We start from the raw sequence: 17,882 nt of genomic DNA, 5'->3' as shown, positions 1-17,882 counted from the left end.
CCTATAATCCTAGCACTCTGGGAGGCACAGGCAGGTGGATTTGCCTGAGCTCAGAAGTTGGAGAACAGCCTGAGATAGAGGGAGATGGTGTCTCTAAAAATAGCTGCGTGCTGTGGAAGGTACTATAGTCTCAGCTACTTTGGAGGCTGAGCCAAGAGGATTGCTTGAGCCCAAGTTTAAGGTTGCTGTGAGTTAGGACGCCATGCCACTCGGCACTCTACCCAGGGTGACAAAGTGAGACTCTGTCTCTAAAAAACAAACAACAATAACAACAAAAACAACAACCTCCCCCCCAAAAAAAAACATTGAACATGTAATTGGAAAGAAACGCAAAATAGCACACCATTATTCTGATGTTTCTTGACTGAAAATGTGAAGTTCAATGTACAGTTTTTTGACTTTATGATGGTGTAAAAATGACAGGCATTCGGTGGAAACTATACTTCAGTACAGTATTCAAAAAAATCACATGAGATATTATAATATAGGCCTTGTTTTAGATGATTTTGCTTAACCATAGGCTAATGGAAGTGTTCTGAGCACATGTAAGGTAGACTAGGCTAAGCTGTGGTGATCGGCAGGTTAGGTGCATTAAATGTAGTTTTGATTTTCAATATTTTCAACTTACAAAGGGTTTATTGGTAAGTAGCCTCATCATGAGTCAAGAAGCATCTTTATACCTCCATAATGCAGATATAGTAGACATGAACAACAGAATAACCTCAAGAGAATATATAATTATAAAATTATTACAAAGTGATGTTTTAAGAATTAGCTTTGTTTTTAATATAATTTTAAATTGCAAGTGTATATAATTTAGTTTTAAAAACTGTGATTGTGTTTAACCACCAGTTTGCCAAATTTTTGAAAATTTAACAATCATTTCACACAGGTCAGTATTTGCTAACCCTACCATACCACTGGGTTTATGCCTTTGTTATGATTTTACTGTCTTTTTAGTATATTATTAATAAACTACATTTAAATTTGTTGCTCTATAGCATACAATTTAACCTTTCTTATATATTATTAGCATGATGGTAATACATTCAAAAGTCACATTATCTAAATAGTTCTATAGAGAAAAAAGAATGACACAACAGTGGAACAAGATGATGCCTGATTTGAAGGGTTCAAAGGAGGTGTGAGTGGGAAATGAGTCCCCACAGGTGGTGCTCAAAGGAAAGAGGTGTCAATGCGATTGGGTTTGAGGTCTCACTAGAACAAGGCAGTAACTGCATCAACCTCAACCTTTTCATTGCAATTTAATCTGTTTTTAAGAAGGTCATTGAATGCATCTATGTTTCTTAGCAATTCTCTGAAGTGGTTCCAAGCAACTTCTTACCCTAAACACACATAACCATGAAGGGTCCATATAATAACTCCAGGGGCCTGCACAGAACCTTTCATTAGGTGAAGCTCAAAGCATTTTACAAATAGTGCCTCATTACATCTCACCACACCTCAGCGTGGGAGTTGAAGGGGAATATCATTATTGTTATTTTACGGATGGATAAAGCAAAGGCCTTAAAGCAAATCAACAATAGCTGAGACTAGCTTGTCTGCCTGCCAAGCCAGTGTGCTATCTTTTTGTGACAATAGAATCCTGAGCACTAGGTAATATAATATATTGAATATAGTATAATATAATTAATGCAATATAATATTTTCTGACTCTGTCTAGCCAGGTTAGGGGGTGTACAGTTTTATTGCCTAAAATACCAATGAATTCTTTTAAGTCCAAGAGTGCATGATTTTTGTTTTTTGTTTTTTTTTTTTTAATAGAGTCTGACTTTGTCGCTCTCGGTAGAGTGCTGTGGTGTCACAGCTCATAGCAATCTCCAGCTCTTGGGCTTAGGTGATTCTCTTGCTTCAGCCTCCCGAGTAGCTGGGACTACAGGCTTCCACCACAACGTCTGGCTATTTTTTTTTGTTGTTGCAGTTTGGCCGGGGCCGGGTTGAACCCGCCACTCTCAGCGCTGGTGCCCTACTCACTGAGCCACAGGCACCACCCTGATTCTGGTTTTGACCTTTGGTGGCCCTCCCATGCCTTCTTGAGTGGCAAGAAGTGTGATTTGGCAGTATCCTGTGGTACATTATCCAACATGACTCCAGTCTGGCCATAGGAATAGGGGAGTGTTGGCGAGAGCAAAAGGCTGCATCATTTGGGTACAAAGTAGGAGACCAGCACTGTGGTTTGTTCTCTGTGTTAAGCAGATAACAAAGCATTAATAACTGCCAGAATTGGCAGAAGACTTTTTTTTTTTGCAGTTTTTGGCCGGGGCTGGGTTTGAACCGGCCACCTCTGGCATATGGGGCTGGCGCCTACTCCTTTGAGCCACAGACACAGCCCCGACAGAAGCCTTTTTGAACATTTGTTATGTGTCAGATATGGACTTTTGTGCTTCATATTATTGCCACAGTTGAATTAGCTTGATTTTCACAACAGCAATTTGTGGTTGGTATTAATATTATCCCTTATTTTGTGGATGACAGAAGTGAAGCTTAGAGCATCTAAGTAGGTTCACAAGGACACACAGCCAGGGAGTGGGTTTGAAGCCAAGGCTGTCCAGCTCTAGAGCCATGAGCTTGTAAGGGTTGTTGCCTTCGCCTTTATATTCCATCTTTTGGTCACACTTGGCTTTGGGGATTGGTGCAGTGCTGGACCTGGCATCCAACAGTCCTAACCCAGAATTTTTTTCTCAGGACCTGCAGAAGAACCTTTTCTTCCTGGGTACAGAGTTGTCTGACTGTGGCCCCAGTGAGCTGGGCGCCCATGTTCACTGCTGTATGAAGAAAGTTCTGTATGGGGAGAGAGAATGACATTCATGTACAAAGAGAAACTCAGAGATAAGGATGTGGGGGCGGGGGCAATTCTGAGGGCATTCAAATCCTTGCCACCAAGTACTTGCCTCTATTACCTAATCTAGCCACTGGGAGGGTCCTGACCAATACAGAGTTTGCATACTACACTAGTCTGCTGCTGGCCCACACCATGTTGACCAGGATAAGAGAGTTCACCACTGGCTCTTTGGACTTAGTCAATCGGAGCTGGCCCCATGACCCAAAGCAGTTTTTTCTAGGTTGAGTTCACAAACTTAATTGTCAAACCTTCTACAACAACATCTCTGAGGGCTATATTCCAGAAAAAGAGTTCTAAAATTGCTTTGAAGGGTGGACTAGGCACTGGTATGAGTGCACAGCTTCATAAGAGGAGTACTTTGAAGGTGACTGTAGTGATATTCAGCCCTGTGGTATATGAATTCATGAACTTAATTGTCCGACCTCGTATGTAGTGATAACATGGACATCTTAGAATTGATATGCATTACTTGATCCTCTGACCTGAAAGGCAGGAGAATAGTCATGGTGCTAACAAACAATATGAACAGTGTGTTGGCATTACTGACCTTTTTTTGAGGGAGTGGGGATCAGAGTTGCCACCTTTTTATTTTGCCAAACAAGGCTAGTAGACTTAAATTTATTCCTTTCCAACTCTTCATTCAGTCATTCATTTATTTAACAAATCTAGTAGACATGCTTCAGTAAGCCCAGAGGTTATCAGGTAACCTTACCCGGTGACTGGAAGACTATAAAGTGTCACACGCATTCCTCCACCTCACTTGATACCTTCAGTAACTATCTTAGTCCATTTGTTTCACTAAAAGGAATACAGACAGTCCCCGGGTTATGGATGACCCAACTTATGGTGTTCTGTGCTTACAAACAGGCTCCCAAGGTACCCCATAAAGGTAATTTATAATTAAGTAATTAATAATTCTGGGACTGGTTTCTTCTGTAAATGTAAACAAACCCACATGGCATAAGCCATCTTGATGGTATTAGCTAGTCTCATGGATGGAGAAGCAGCTGACAGAAATATAAAAACACAAAGAATCAGAAGATCCAGAGACAAGAAAGTTTACAGCAAAAGACTTAACTGAGACCTTTTGTCTCATTGAAGCAGGATTTGCTAAGCTTGAGAATGAGATCTCAACACTGAGCAGTTTACAAAGGTTTACTGTATAGTGAGAGCATTCGCTGCTGCCAGGCCATTTGTGATGAAAAACAGAAAAAGGCTGTGCAAATGACCCTAGATACCTTTTTAAAGAAACTGACTTCAGTAATAAGCTCCCCTCCTCCAGCTACAGAATCAAATTTTAGTTCTTCAGCACCATCTCCATCATCACCTTCTGGTTAATATTAGCCTAACTTCTTGCCTCAAAGATGGTATTCTTCTTTGAAATTTCTCCTATTTCCATCTAAACTTTTTGTATAAGTTTGTGTTTATGTTCTGTTTGAATTAAGAGAAGGAACACGACAGTTTCTATAACTCATTATTACAAGTTATTATTATTACAGTATTATACTATATTATTACCACATATAAGTCAGTATAGTATTATTATTATCATATATGTGCTATTCACCAGAGATCCAAGTTACACAACAATGTAATCTATCCAATCCAATTCTGGTCTCAGGAATGTATCTCATCCATATCTAGGGATTGTCTGTACCTGAGGCTGGGTAATTTATAATGAAAAGAGATTTATTTGATTCACAGTTCCACAGGCTATCGGGGTGGCTTAGTGCCAGCATCTTTATCTAGTGAGGGCAGGATGGAAGGGGGAGCCAGCATGTGCAGAGATCACAGTGGAGAAAGGAAGCAGGAGAGAAAAGTGGGGGTGGTGTCAGGGTCTTTTCAGTAACCAACTGTCATGGTTATTAACTAATAGAATGAATAGAATGAGAGCTCACTCATTACTGCAAGGATAGCCCCAGACCACTCATGAGGAATGCACCCCCATGATTCAAACACTCCCATTAGGCCTCACTGCCCAGCACCCACCACAATGAGAACCAAATTTTAATGTGAGATTTGGAGGAGTCAAACAAACTATATCCCAACCATAGCAGTTACCTTCCAGAATTTAGGACAGAGGATATGGAGATTGTCAGTCATTCTTGTTGGGAATAATTGGAAGCTAGGAAAGGCAAAAAGAGGTGAGGGGGACGCTGTGGCAGTAAAGTTAATAGGGTGAGGCCTTGGGGCAGGTGTGGAGCGTTAGTGGAGCAGACCAGCAAGGGGCACAGGCCCTGCTGGAGGTGTGGGTAGCACAGGAGCTGGAGCGGGGGGCACAGAGGACCTGCGCAACCCAGCCCCTGCATTTGCTGTGCTCTGAGGTGCTTTAGGCAAGGGCAGTGTTGAGGCTTTAAACTCCTTGATGTTAGGTATTGAGGGACTGTGATTCTCCCATTTCTTCCACTTAACGGAGTAGGAAACTATGTTTAGCCAAAGCTGTGCCTTTAGGACAATAGCCAGAGCAAAACTCAGAGCAAATAATGAGAGTGGCCCTGACATTGCACACAGGATGAGACCCAGAGACGTCTGCTCAGTGCATGTTGTATCTACATCTGAGCAAAGTCAATTTATGTGTTCCCTTGAAACTGCTGGCAAGGAAATCTGAAAAAGTTTCTAGCCAGCAAAGCATAACGAAACAGACATTAATTGTACGGTACCCATTATCTCCAATTTAATGTGTCAATGATACATTATTTATTTATTTATTATGTCACCTGTTGTTTTATGTATTAGCGCTTTTGTGTATTCATGTGTAACCGTGGTCTTCCTGCTTTATTTCTTTGAGATGGTTTTGAGTTTACGAGTCCCCAGATCTCTTGCGGAGCTGGTGGTGGTGGGGTATGTCAGTGATGAAGCCCTCTGATGGGGAGGACGGTCGGCAGCCTCTATGATGGTCCTGATGATCACCCCCTGATATAGTGCTCTCCCCACACTTTCAGGGTGACCTGTGGGATACAGCAGAAATGGGGGAGCTCATTTCCAAGAGTAGGTGTTAAAAGACACTGTAGCTAGGCGGCGCCTGTGGCTCAGTGAGTGGGGCGCCAGCCCCATATGCCGAGGGTGGCGGGTTCAAATCCAGCCCCGGCCAAACTTCAACAACAACAACAACAAAAAATAGCATGGCGTTGTGGCACGCGCCTGTAGTCCCAGCTGCTCGGGAGGCTGAGGCAAGAGAATCGCGTAAGCCCAACAGTTGGAGGTTGCTGTGAGCCGTGTGACGCCATGGCACTCTACCCAAGGGCGGTACAGTGAGACTCTGTCTCTACAAAAAAAAAAAAAAAAAGACACTGTAGCTCTTGTTCTGACTTTTCTCTCTGTCTGTCCCCTGCATCACTCATTCCATAAGCCAGTTGTCATGTCACAAGGACAGACAGATAGTCTGTGGAGAGGCCATGGGGCCTCAGGTGAAAAGTGAGAGAGGGCCTGAGGCTTGGGAGTGGATCCTCCAGACCCAGTCAACCCTTCAGATTACTGCAGCCCTGGCCTGAGTCAGCATCACCTGGCTAAATCACGCTCAGATTCCTGACCCACAGGTGCTGGGAGGGATCACAGGTTTGTTGTGATGTTTGAGAATACTTTGTACAGCAATGGCTTACTGCTACAAAAAAAGAAGATGGTATTTCTTACTGGCTACCCTAAATCTCTCAAGAGACCCACACCTCATTTCTTTTGCAGGGAGAGCTTTCCATGGCCCTGATCAGAGGGGTTGAGGAATCCTCATGTCCTTTTATAGACTTGGGAGTCCTGGCATTTTGAATTAGATATAGGAAGGGATTTTCCTCACATTCCATGCTGTCTGCTTCTAACTCCTTGTTATTTAGAGGTGTAGGTGATGACAAATACATAGATTCTAGGGGCTGATGTAGAACAGTTCTTTTTGTCCCTGTTCCAGTTGGGTGGGGTATGGAAAGCATTTTTTTTGTGCACAGTAAGCTTTAGAAACTGGTATAAATGAGCTGGGCATGGTGGTACACACTTAAGAGTCCCAGCTACTCTGGAGGCTGACGTGGGAGGATCACTTGAACTCAGGAATTTGGGGCTACAGGGAGTGAACTCTGATCACACCATCATACTCCAGCCTGGGCAACAGAGCAAGAATCTGTCTCTAAAAGAAATGAAAGGAAGGAAGGAAGAAAGAAAGGAGGAAGGAAGAGAAGGAGGGAAACTCATATAAATAAATAAGAAAAAACAACTTTCTTATTACAAAGGCAAAAATATTGGGTGTTATAAAATAAAAAAGGCAAAACCATTAATAATGCACAACTTCCCCATCTAGATATAAATGCTGTTAATAACTGAAGCATACCTCTACTTCTATCTATGTATATATATTTAATATGAACAGATAATACAATAAATGATTTTTTATGACTTTTTCATTGAATATATTATGAGTCCATGTTCATGTCACTAATGTATTATGCCACCTACAGTTATAATTTTAAATGGTTTCACAGTTCTCTATGACACAGATGTGTCATAATTTCTTACCAATTCCCTTGTTGGACATAAATTTGTTTTCATTTTTGCTATTATAAGGGTTGACAGAAAGAATATGCTTGTAGCTAAATATATGTATCCTCCTTGACTTTCCCTCTTAGGATAAATTATTAAAATAGAATGATTGGATGAAAGCATATATACATTTTTAAAGCTTTTCCCACATATTGCCAAATTGCCTTCCAAAGGGGTTGCACCAGTCTACACTCATTGAAGCTTATTAGCTGGACTATTTCCTTGTAACTTTGTCAGCACTGAGCACTTATTTTTTATCTTTCTGGACTTGTATTTATGTGGGAAACACAAGGATTTTTCAAAAAGTCCAGCTTACATTCAGAAATTGGCAGCAGCTTTGGTTGTGAGCAGTTGGATTGGTATAATCCAGTACCCAGTGGAGTGTGAGGGAATGGAAGTGATGAATTGACTCTTTTTTTCTCTCAGATTATGCTTAGAAGATAAGAAGAATGTTGAAAATAGTCTGTGTGTTCAGTATCTAAGAAAGAAGGTCAAACATAAAATATTCAAACCCTTTGGCCCTGTGATTTTACTTTTGGAAGTTTGGCATAAAGAAAAATTCCTATGAAAGGAAAAAAAGCGAACACACAAAGAAATTTATTTATTTATTAATTTCTTTCTTTCTTTCTTTCTTTTTTTTGAGACAGAGTCTCAGCCTGTTGCTCTGGGCAGAGTGCCGGGGCCTTACTCTAGCTCAGAGCAACCTCAGACTCCTGGATTCAAGTGATCCTCCTGCCTCAGCCTCCCAGGTAACTTAGACTATAGGTGCCCCCCATGACACTGGGTAATTTTCCTATTTTTAGTAGAGACGGGGCCTTGCTTTTGCTCAGACTGGTTTCAAACTCCTGAGCCCAAGGATCCGCCCACCTCAGTGTCTTGGAGTGCTAAGATTACAGGTGTGAGCCATCATGCCCAGCCAAAAGAAATTTATTAGCATTATTTTAATAGGGAAACTTTATTATTTAATAACAATGCCACAGAAGAGAAACAGTTTAAGAAATTAAGGTATATCAACTTGATAGATTAGTACACAGTTGTTAAATTAGTACCTCTAAAGGTTATATAGCAACATGGGAATAAGTTCATAATATAATGAGATGTGCAAAAAGAAGGATATATAATTTTCAGCATTTAAACTTATGTACTCATTAAATCCACACCGATGAAGACTGGAAGGAAATATAAAAACTGCTAATGGTTGTGAGAGAAAGTGACACGCCATTTTGAAATCTATCTTTAAGGTCACTGTTGTGCAATTACGATGAAATGATTTTGAGAACGGTGGGGAGAAGTTCATGTAGGAGGCAGGCAAAGGTGCTGTGTGGGCAATCTTGGAAAACACCGGGCACGTTCCCCCACGAGGCGTTGCTGAACAGCAGAAAGAGCAAGGCAGTGGAGGAGAGAAAGCCGGGCTTGAAGCCAGGCTCTGCTTCATACCAGAAGTTTGAGCCCAGACACATTATTGAACTTCCTGCAGTTCAGTTTACATAGCTGTGAAAGTGGATGAATAACGCCTGCCCGTGAAGTCGTCGGGGAGGGGACAGGCCCGCTTGGAGGCAGGTATGTCGCCACCTGAGAGTGGTGAAGACTGTAAAAAGCAATGCTGCCCTTTCTCTACATTCATCTGGTCCTAATTGTTGATACTCCAGTGTTTAGAAGGGAATCTAGCTTAAAAGAAAATATGGGCAAATCTGTTTCTGGTAAACAGAAATGAGAGCAACTGTAAACCACAGAGGTGTGTCTAGGACAGAAGAGAGGGAGTGAACGGAGACACCCCCTTGGCTGGGTGTTTGAGCGGCATCGCCACCATCTCTCTGTTGAGTCATTTATCTGGACATCTTGATTGATAATGACATAGCATTGAACAGTGTCACAAAACTGCAAACCTTTTGCTATAAATTGCAGGAATAAAATTGGTCATGGATAGGTGACAGCCAGAAAAAAATTGGGGGAGGAAATAGAAAATCTGACATCATAGTGTAGCCCTGTATTATTATTATTATTTTTTTAATTTTTTTTTTTTTTTTTTTGTAGAGATAGAGTTTCACTTTATTGCCCTCAGTAGAGTGCCATGGCATCACACAGCTCACAGCAACCTCCAACTCCTGGGCTTAGGCGATTCTCCTGCCTCAGCCTCCCGAGTAGCTGGGACTACAGGCGCCCGCCACAACGCCCGGCTATTTTTTGGTTGCAGTTTGGCCTGGGCTGGGTTTGAACCCGCCACCCTCGGTATATGGGGCCGGTGCCCTGCTCACTGAGCCACAGGTGCCGCACTGCCCTGTATTATTTTTAAAAATCAGTATCATCTATTTTTTAAAACAAAAGGTAGATTTTTAGCTCTTGTCAATCTAGTGGTTTGAAATCAGCCCAGAGAGAGGGGAAGCTGCACTGAGTGTGGCTCTCTACAGATCAGAATTGGCCTGTCACATTTGGATTCCTAGAATCTCTAGTAAAATTCATAAGGAGAAGAGAAAACGACTTCACAGATACTACGCTGAGACTCTGGAGCCACCTGATGCAGAGAAACCCGGGCCCTGAAAACGTCTGTTTGTATCTCCTCCAGGAATTTAGGCTGAAAAGACGGAGGCAAGTTCCCCACTGTTCCTACTGCTTTTATAGACGGGGAAAAAAATCAATGTCATGCTTGTACCAAGTCCTTCCTGACGATTCGACAACTTCCTTGTCATATAGAGATGCTTCCTCTCCCCCACCTTTAGAAATCTTTTAGCAGTAATGGCAGCTCAAATAACTGGAATTATTTCAGTATTAAAATGCAGGCTTTGCTGACCTTGTGTGCAGACGGAGGCTAGGTAAAGGGAAGTTCTTTGGCTGGGTAATTTAGGGTTGCACAGGGATGTGGGGAGTTGATCTTCATCATTTCTGTTGTCAGGGAAAAGACAAGCAGGGCTGCTCTTTCTAATTACTCCTTCCCAGGTGCATATGCCTCCTTTAGCACTCGGGAATTATGAAGATGTGCGGGACTCAGCAGTGACCCATCCAGCCTCCTGACACAGGCTGGGCTCACCTTGAAAATCCCTGAACAGATTGTTGCTGATCATAGTTTTAAAGACCTTGGGATAGACGCTCTGCAGCCTCCCTTGTTAACTGGAATCAGCATTTAAACTTTTGTCATCTGAATAACTTCTTTTTTTTTTTTTTTTATTATACCAAGAATAATGGAAATTTAAACTAATGCCCAAAACCCCAAGCAAGAGTTTGCCACACCAATAAATCACTTGCAACTACGTTGCTATAGTTTAAGTTTACTGCAGGTAGCGCTGAAGCTTAGGTGATAAAGCTTTATAAAAATACAGTATTTTCGAGAGACAGTTATGAGAGCAAACGAGCCCCGTTCCCTTTGCTGCAGGGCCTGCTTCACTGAGTCGTCCTGGTTTTAGAAACCTTCAGCTGAGAAGCTCCTGTGTGTCCCTGGCCTCAGAGGACAAGCACCAGCCCAATGTTCTCACCACCCTCAGCTCCAGCCCAGAAAGGGTCCAAAGTCCTGAAGCTCATCAGATGTCTGCTGGGAAGTGAGGTGTCATTGTCCCTTTCTGGCAGGATCCCACAGTGTCTGCGAGTGACTCTTAGATTAAGAGTTGGCAAACTACAGCCAGGGGCCACGTCTGGCCTGCTGCCTGTTTTTGTTCAGCCCATGAGCTACAAATAGTTTTTTACCTTTTTTAAGTGGTTGGAAAAAAAAAATCAAGAAAAGAATACAATTTCGTGATATGTGAAAATCATATGAAATTCAAATTTAAGTGTCCAGAAATAGTCTTACTGGAAGACAGACTTGCGCGTTTATTTATGTCTCGTGCGTTACTGTCTGCAGCCGCCTTCATGCTACAATGACAGTATTGAGTAGCTGTGATGGACATTGTGTGGCCAACAAGTCCTAAAATATTTGTCATCTGACCCTATTGTAGAGCCTCATCACAGTGAGGGAGTCAGTAACCTCTGCATTTAAACTTATGTACGCATTAAAGTACATAAACTGTCTTTGTGAACACAGTTGTCCCCACTCCCCAGGTAGTAACCCCACAGACTGCCTCTCCTTCCCCCGTCGTCCTGTCGGGTTGTTGGTGGTAGGGCTTGGTCAGCTGAGGTCACTTGGGTCGGTGGGAAACAGGTGTGGCATAGGAAGGAGGGAGGTGCTCTGGTCCCAGTTTGAAGAAATCTTGAGAATGTAAATTGCTATTTTATTGGCTGTGGGGTGTAATTCCAATTCTGGAGGATTAGAACCATCAGGATGTGGAATATGGGAGTCAAAGACAACCCCTTGGTTTTGGCTGTGTTTAGGGCCATGTATGGAGAGGGGAGGGACTGGGGAACAGGTTTGGGCAGGGAGAAGGGAGAATCAAAATTCCACCTTGGCTGGACAAGTTTGTGGTTTGTTGAGAGGACAAACAACTGGACACATGCGTCTGATGTAGAAGTCTGGATGTGCGAGGCAGCAGCAGGTGGATGGAATGGGAGACATTGGTAGAGGTGAGATTGAAAAGGGGCAGGTAAAGACAGAAATAAGGATGCTATGGGCAGTGCTTGTGGCTCAATGAGTAGAGTGCCGGCCCCATATACTGAGGGTGGTGGGTTCAAACCTGGCCCCGGCCAAACTGCAACAAAAAATGGCCAGGCATGGCGGGCGCCTGTAGTCCCAGCTACTTGGGAGGCTGAGGCAAGAGAATTGCCTAAGCCCCAGAGCTGGAGGATGCCCATGAGCTGTGATGCCACGGCATTCTACCGAGGGTGACGGAGTGAGACTCTGTCTCTAAAAAAGAAGGAATAAGGATCCTACCAGACACTTTCCCATTTAGAAGTTAAATAGAGGGAGAAGAGCTCATGAAGGCAGGATCCTGAATGTCTTGTTCACTGCTATATCCCTACCACTGGAACACAGTCCTTCGCACAGACTACATGCTCAATAAATTATTTGTTGGTCCTATAAGTGAACTTGAATTCCAGTGAACTAGCATCGGCATACTCCCCCCTCTTTCTTGTCCTGCCTCTCCTTCCCTTTTCTTCTGACTTCTTCTCTGATGTGTGTTAAACTCAGCAGAGCCACCCAGGCACCTGGCCATTCTCGAGCATTGCTCCTCTGGCTACAAGTCTGGGCGACACTAGTGGCTGGTCCAGTGAACAAGCCAACATATATATCCTTTTTGTGTATATAGTTATTTTATTTTTAGTTACACTGGTTCCTGTTGAACTTCACTCTCTTCGTGAACTGTTTCTTTAGTTGACTGATACTGTTTTGACTTCTAGTCCTACTGTCTTAGACTAGTGCCTCTCAAGTTGGTGTCATGTGCAATTTTAATAAGGAAGCTCTCAGTTACGTTGCTGGGGTAAAGACAGAGACGTTCAGTTCCATTGCTCTCTGCCATGAGTGAGGCCATGCAGGATGCTCCCAGGTTGAGACCGAGTCATCGATAAGCCACTTTTGGGTGATATTATTTAGCTCTCAGTACCTGCACCTAGGAGAGAAAAGGAGTATCTCTTATTTCCTTGTATCTCATCAATGAAAAGTCATTTGTGCTACAATCTAAGGTCATATTCCTGCACAGAGAGATAGTGTATCTTGCTCATTCCTTATCTGTGTGGCCTATATATCATTAAAGAAAATTAAATTGGTCTGCCAAGATTTGATCTTCCCATACCATTGAGATGAGTGCAAATCAATTGCTTGTTGCTAGATTCACTCGGCACGGAAGAGGAGGAGACTTGTATTAATGGCCTGCTTGGGACAAAAGACAGCAGAGAGACCCAGGCAGGCTCGAGGCCATGCTCAGCACCAGGCGTTCTCTCCGGCTCTGGATGGGGATTTTCTTATTTAATGTCCACAACTGCCTAGAGGGGTTGATTTAACTGTTTCTGTTTCCAGTTAAGGAAATTGAGGCTCAGAAGGCAGAGTATTACCAGGCCACATAGCAGAAAGTGGCAGGGGTAGGACTTGAACTCGCGTCCTCCACAGACTCCAGCAGTTATAAATGTGTGGTGTTCTGAACATTATCACATTGGGGGAAAGATGGTTTCTGAACTCTTGAAGCTTCAAATATGACCAGGGTACAGATGACTTCAAAATGTACAACTCTGCCTCTGACATCCCATCCCTATCTGTGACCACCTCTGGACATTTCCACCTAGACAGCTCAATGAGAAACTCAAACAACCATCTTCCCTCTAAGACCCCGCCTCCTTTCACTGTCCTGTGTTTTTCCCCGGTACACTATTCTTTCAAACTCTTCCAAACTTGTGTTATTTAAAACCCCTCCCTGGGCTGGGAGCAGCGGCTCATGCCTGTAATCTTAGCACTCTGAAAGGCCAAGACAGGTGAATTGGTTGAGCTCAGGAGTTTGAGACCAGCCTGAGCAAGAGTGAGACCCCATCTCTGCTAACAATAGAGAAAAATGGAGGCAAGAGAATCACTTGAACCCAGGAGTTCAAGGTTTCTGTGAGCTGTGATGATGCCACAGCATTCTACTCAGGGTGACAAGGTGAGATTCTGTCTCAAAAAACAGAAAACAAACAAACACCCCCCTCCCCCACAACCTCCCTGAAGATTCTGTGTCTAAAATATTTCTTGCCACCATCTCCTACTTTTTAACATTTCTGCCGTCACTGCAGTTTTGGCCTTTATCACCTAGAGCCAAGGTGACCGCAGCAGTGAAATACACTTTTTCTCAGCTGGCACAGTCTCAGCACTGCTTCAGTAAGTTAGAGCTTTAAAACTATGGGATTTAACTTTTTCTGAACAGTGGAACCCCTGGGGGGGTTTAAAAAGCACTAAGCATTATCTAAGAATTATATCCTCTATCAGTATTACAGGGGTCACATGAAGTACATTCATATCTCTGAGACCAATGAAGTTGTCATAAGATTCTGGGGATCAGACACGGTCCCCAGGCATGGAGGAGGTGTGATCATACTTGTCTCTTTGGAGTGGACGAAGGCAAGCAGGCTGTATGGCCAATAAAAAGAGTTAAGTGGATGACAGTTAGCATCATTGTACATTTCACTTTCCGCTGTTTCCTGCAGGTATCTGTTCTGTGTTCCAGTGACTTACTCAGTTCCTGGTGCCCCTGAGAGTCCTGTGACCCTCCCACTAAAGGGCCCTGCTTCAGACTTGTCAGCTTCGTAGTTTATGTGTCTTCTGACCAACTTCCTGAGAGCTCTCTTCCAGAAGACAGTTGCTTGGCAAATTTGGTTAATTATCTCAGAATATAATGAACATGATATATAATGAACATTATATATTTTCTTAATTTGTGTTTCATATAACACTAGTACTATAAAGCACTCACAAAAAGGAAAATTTCATGGCCAAATAATTTTAGCAAATCTCTTGGAGATGCACATTAGCATGTCAAAGGCTCCAAGAAGGTCTGCATTAAAAACATGTTTATTTTAGTTTGTTTCATTATTTTCCAAACTTATTTCACCGTGGAACTCTTTTATTTTCAAGTACCATATTCCAATAAAAATAAGATATGAGGACTTACAAGATGCATTAGGATTTCAGAGAGGTAAAATAAAGCATGACAAGAGTGGCTGATGATGATAACGGTAAGATACATCAATTGTAACAGACATCCTGATTTCAGGGACATTAAAATGTGAAAGATACGCATCTTGGTCTTAATTAAATCCATTGATTTGAGTAGCTTCCCTTGGGACGTGGGTTTTGTGGAACACCTGTGGGGAACTGCTGAGCAAGATAGCTCTATTGGAACAGGTAGATTCTGGATGTGCCCAAGCATAGCACAACACAAGCAGCGTGGTAGAAAGGGCGGGTGAGCGAAGGGGTCTCCAGCGCTATCCTTTTAGGAGAATTGGCCAGAAAAGGGACAATGTCCTCTGTGCCAGCAGCCTAGGCTCTGGTTAAAGAGCACAATGACCCAGGCCCACCTTTCCTGGCTTTTAAACACAGAGAAGGTCTTTGGAATTGCCCAGTGAGAGGTAACACGGAATAGAAAAAGGCCCCTGGGAGGGCTACAGGAGAGTGAGCTGAAGGGAAGAGGTGTTGAAGGCCAGCAGTAGCCTGTTACGGCTGTATAAATTCGCACGAGTTTCTTAACCTATCTGAACGCCAGTACTTTACTCTGTCACTAGAATCACATGGTAATATCTATCAGGTGAATTATATTTGGGCTGTATATAATAGGAAGCTGACTATGGTGGGGTAGCCAGCTAAGGTTTTTTTCTCACACTTCTCAGGGAGTTCAGAGGTTGGCATTTTTAGGGGGGGCTGGTGACATCTGTGTCCTGGGTTCTTTCTTTCCTCCTGCTGCGTGACCCTCAGTGTCAGGGTTTTGTCTTCACGTTTGTCTTCTCATGGCCACAAGATGGCTGCTCTGCCTCCCACCTCACTCTGAGAAGGAAGGGAAGAAAGGGAAGCACTTGTGCTAGGAAAGCAAAACCTTCTCCAGAAATCCCTAGCCAACTGCCAGTGGTCAGCATCACATCAAACGCTCACCCCAACTACAAGGGCAGAGTCCGAGCAGGCGTGCGTTAGCAGGTACTTTGCCCCATGAACAAAATAGGATTTGTTAGGAAGAAAGAAGGTGAACGTGGATGCTGGGTAGTGCTGCCTCTCCAGGTGTGAGAGGCCTGAATGTGCCAGCTTCCTGCCTGACACAGAATGGACGTGCAACAAATACTCTTTCTACACTCCCAATAATGTTTGATGGCTTCCCCTGTCTTCATGGTTGGAAAATACGTTGTGACGTGTGGTTATAAGGTCAGGTGGCATATAACCAAGAGGGACATCCAAATCATGGTTGTGAAGTGTTTGGTCAATGTGTAGTAGACAGGACGTTTTGGGACAGGAAACCCTGGGTGGCTGCCAGGCTGGGACTGTGACGACAGCACAGTCATCAATATAATAATATTCTGCTTCAGTTGGAGGAAATGTGTGTTTGGGTTAAAGTCCTGCCCCAACTACCCCTGTGCATTTCTCCCTTGTCCTCTGCACTCCCAGAGGTGTCACCATGTAAGTTATTTAAACCACTTTAGGACATCTCTTTTATTGTTATTTTCATGTGTTTATATCCTGTCTTCAAGCTCGCTATAAACTTAGGTAGGACAAGGCTTGTCCTTCATTTGCTTTATCGGCTGCTATTTCCACCCCTAATCCTCCCAAAGTCCAGTGCCTTCGGTCCAGGTGACCCTGTGACACAGGCCTGGGGCTAAGAGAAGATAGGACCCTGGAATGTACACAATCCTTCCTATCAGGACTCAGGTTTAAATAAAAAATGAACAAACATGGGAAAATAACACATCTTTTTTTTTTTTTTAATGAGACAAAGTCTCACTCTATTGCCCTGGGTAGAGTGCCATGGTGTCATAGCTCACAGCAATCTCGAACTCTTGGGACCAAGTGATCCTTCTGCCTTAGCCTCCTAAGTAGTTGCGACTACAGGAGCTCACCACAACACCTGACGGGGGTCTTACTCTTGCTCAGGCTGGTCACGAACTCCTGAGCTCAAGAGAGTCTACCACCTCGGCCTCTCAGAGTGCTAGGATTACAAGTGTGAGCCATCGCACCTGCCCAGCCAAAAGAATACATCTTAATAATGATCAACCATGGCTACTGACCTGACTAAGAGAAAGTCAACACTTCACCTCATGTCTTTGGATAGAAGTAAACACCTATGATGAATTGGAGTCAAAAAAAATCTAACCTGAATCTGATCAAGCTTCTAGATATAACTATCAATTCACAGGACATGAATGAGGCAGGGGAACGTGTTAAATGCATGTTCCTGGTAAGAAGAATGCAACTACCAAAAAATGGCCGGGCGTTGTGGCGGGCGCCTGTGGTCCCGGCTGCTCGGGAGGCTGAGGCAGGAGAATCGCTTGAGCCCAGGAATTGGAGGTTGCTGTGGGCTGTGTGAGGCCACGGCGCTCTACCGAGGGCCATGAGGTGGGACTCTGTCTCTACAAAAAAAAAAAAGAAGAATGCAACTGATAAGATCCAGACTGGGAAAACTAATGGGAAGAAATGACCCAGTTCCTTCAACAAATAACTAGCAAGAAAATTAATAATCTGAAAGGCAAGCCTATAGATTACAAGAGACTTAAAAGATATATCAACCATTTTGTGATGTATACCTTATTTGGTTTCTGATCAGAAAGAAGGGTAAAAAAATATTTGAGACAATTAGAGAATTAATACTAGCCTAGGGCTGATGGTTGTGGAAGTTGGATGATAGATGAATAAAAGATCATTGTTTCGATCTCTTTGATTTTTGGTTATGTTCGAAATGCAAAGGAAGAATCACTGGGCCAGCCAAACCACATGACAGGCAGAAGAGGATTTATCAGGAAGCAAATGAAGATCTCTGAGCCTTTCACCACATAGGCCCTGCCCAAGAGGATTTTATATCCATCATTTTTCTTAAAGAGGACTCTCCAAATTGTAAAATGTTCAGGCCTCACAATCTGTGGATACTGCCTTGCTGGCAGGCAATTGACACCCATTTTAGGCATTCAATAAATGTTTGCCAAT

At 43.2% G+C, this 17,882-nt stretch overlaps 1 protein-coding gene across 3 annotated transcripts in view; it reads left to right on the top strand.

Annotated features, from left to right (window-relative positions):
* Positions 1–8,775: 8,775 nt before the first annotated feature.
* Positions 8,776–17,882, top strand: part of KATNAL1 (katanin catalytic subunit A1 like 1) — a 170,413-nt gene continuing 161,306 nt past the window's right edge. Inside the window, exons 1-2 of one of the 3 annotated variants that reach the window (XM_053563662.1) lie at positions 8,776–8,941; positions 9,823–9,967. The gene's annotated coding sequence lies outside the window, so the exon portion shown is untranslated. Of the gene's footprint in view, positions 8,942–9,509; positions 9,968–17,882 lie in introns of those variants that run through there. The other 2 variants (XM_053563664.1, XM_053563660.1) reach the window with 2 other exon arrangements.

This window comes from Nycticebus coucang, chromosome 15 (assembly GCF_027406575.1).
Source record: "Nycticebus coucang isolate mNycCou1 chromosome 15, mNycCou1.pri, whole genome shotgun sequence".
In the NCBI taxonomy this organism is placed as follows: Eukaryota; Metazoa; Chordata; class Mammalia; order Primates; family Lorisidae; genus Nycticebus; species Nycticebus coucang.
The sequence above is the reverse complement of the archived record's forward strand: the minus strand, read 5'-3'. Positions and strand labels throughout refer to the sequence as shown.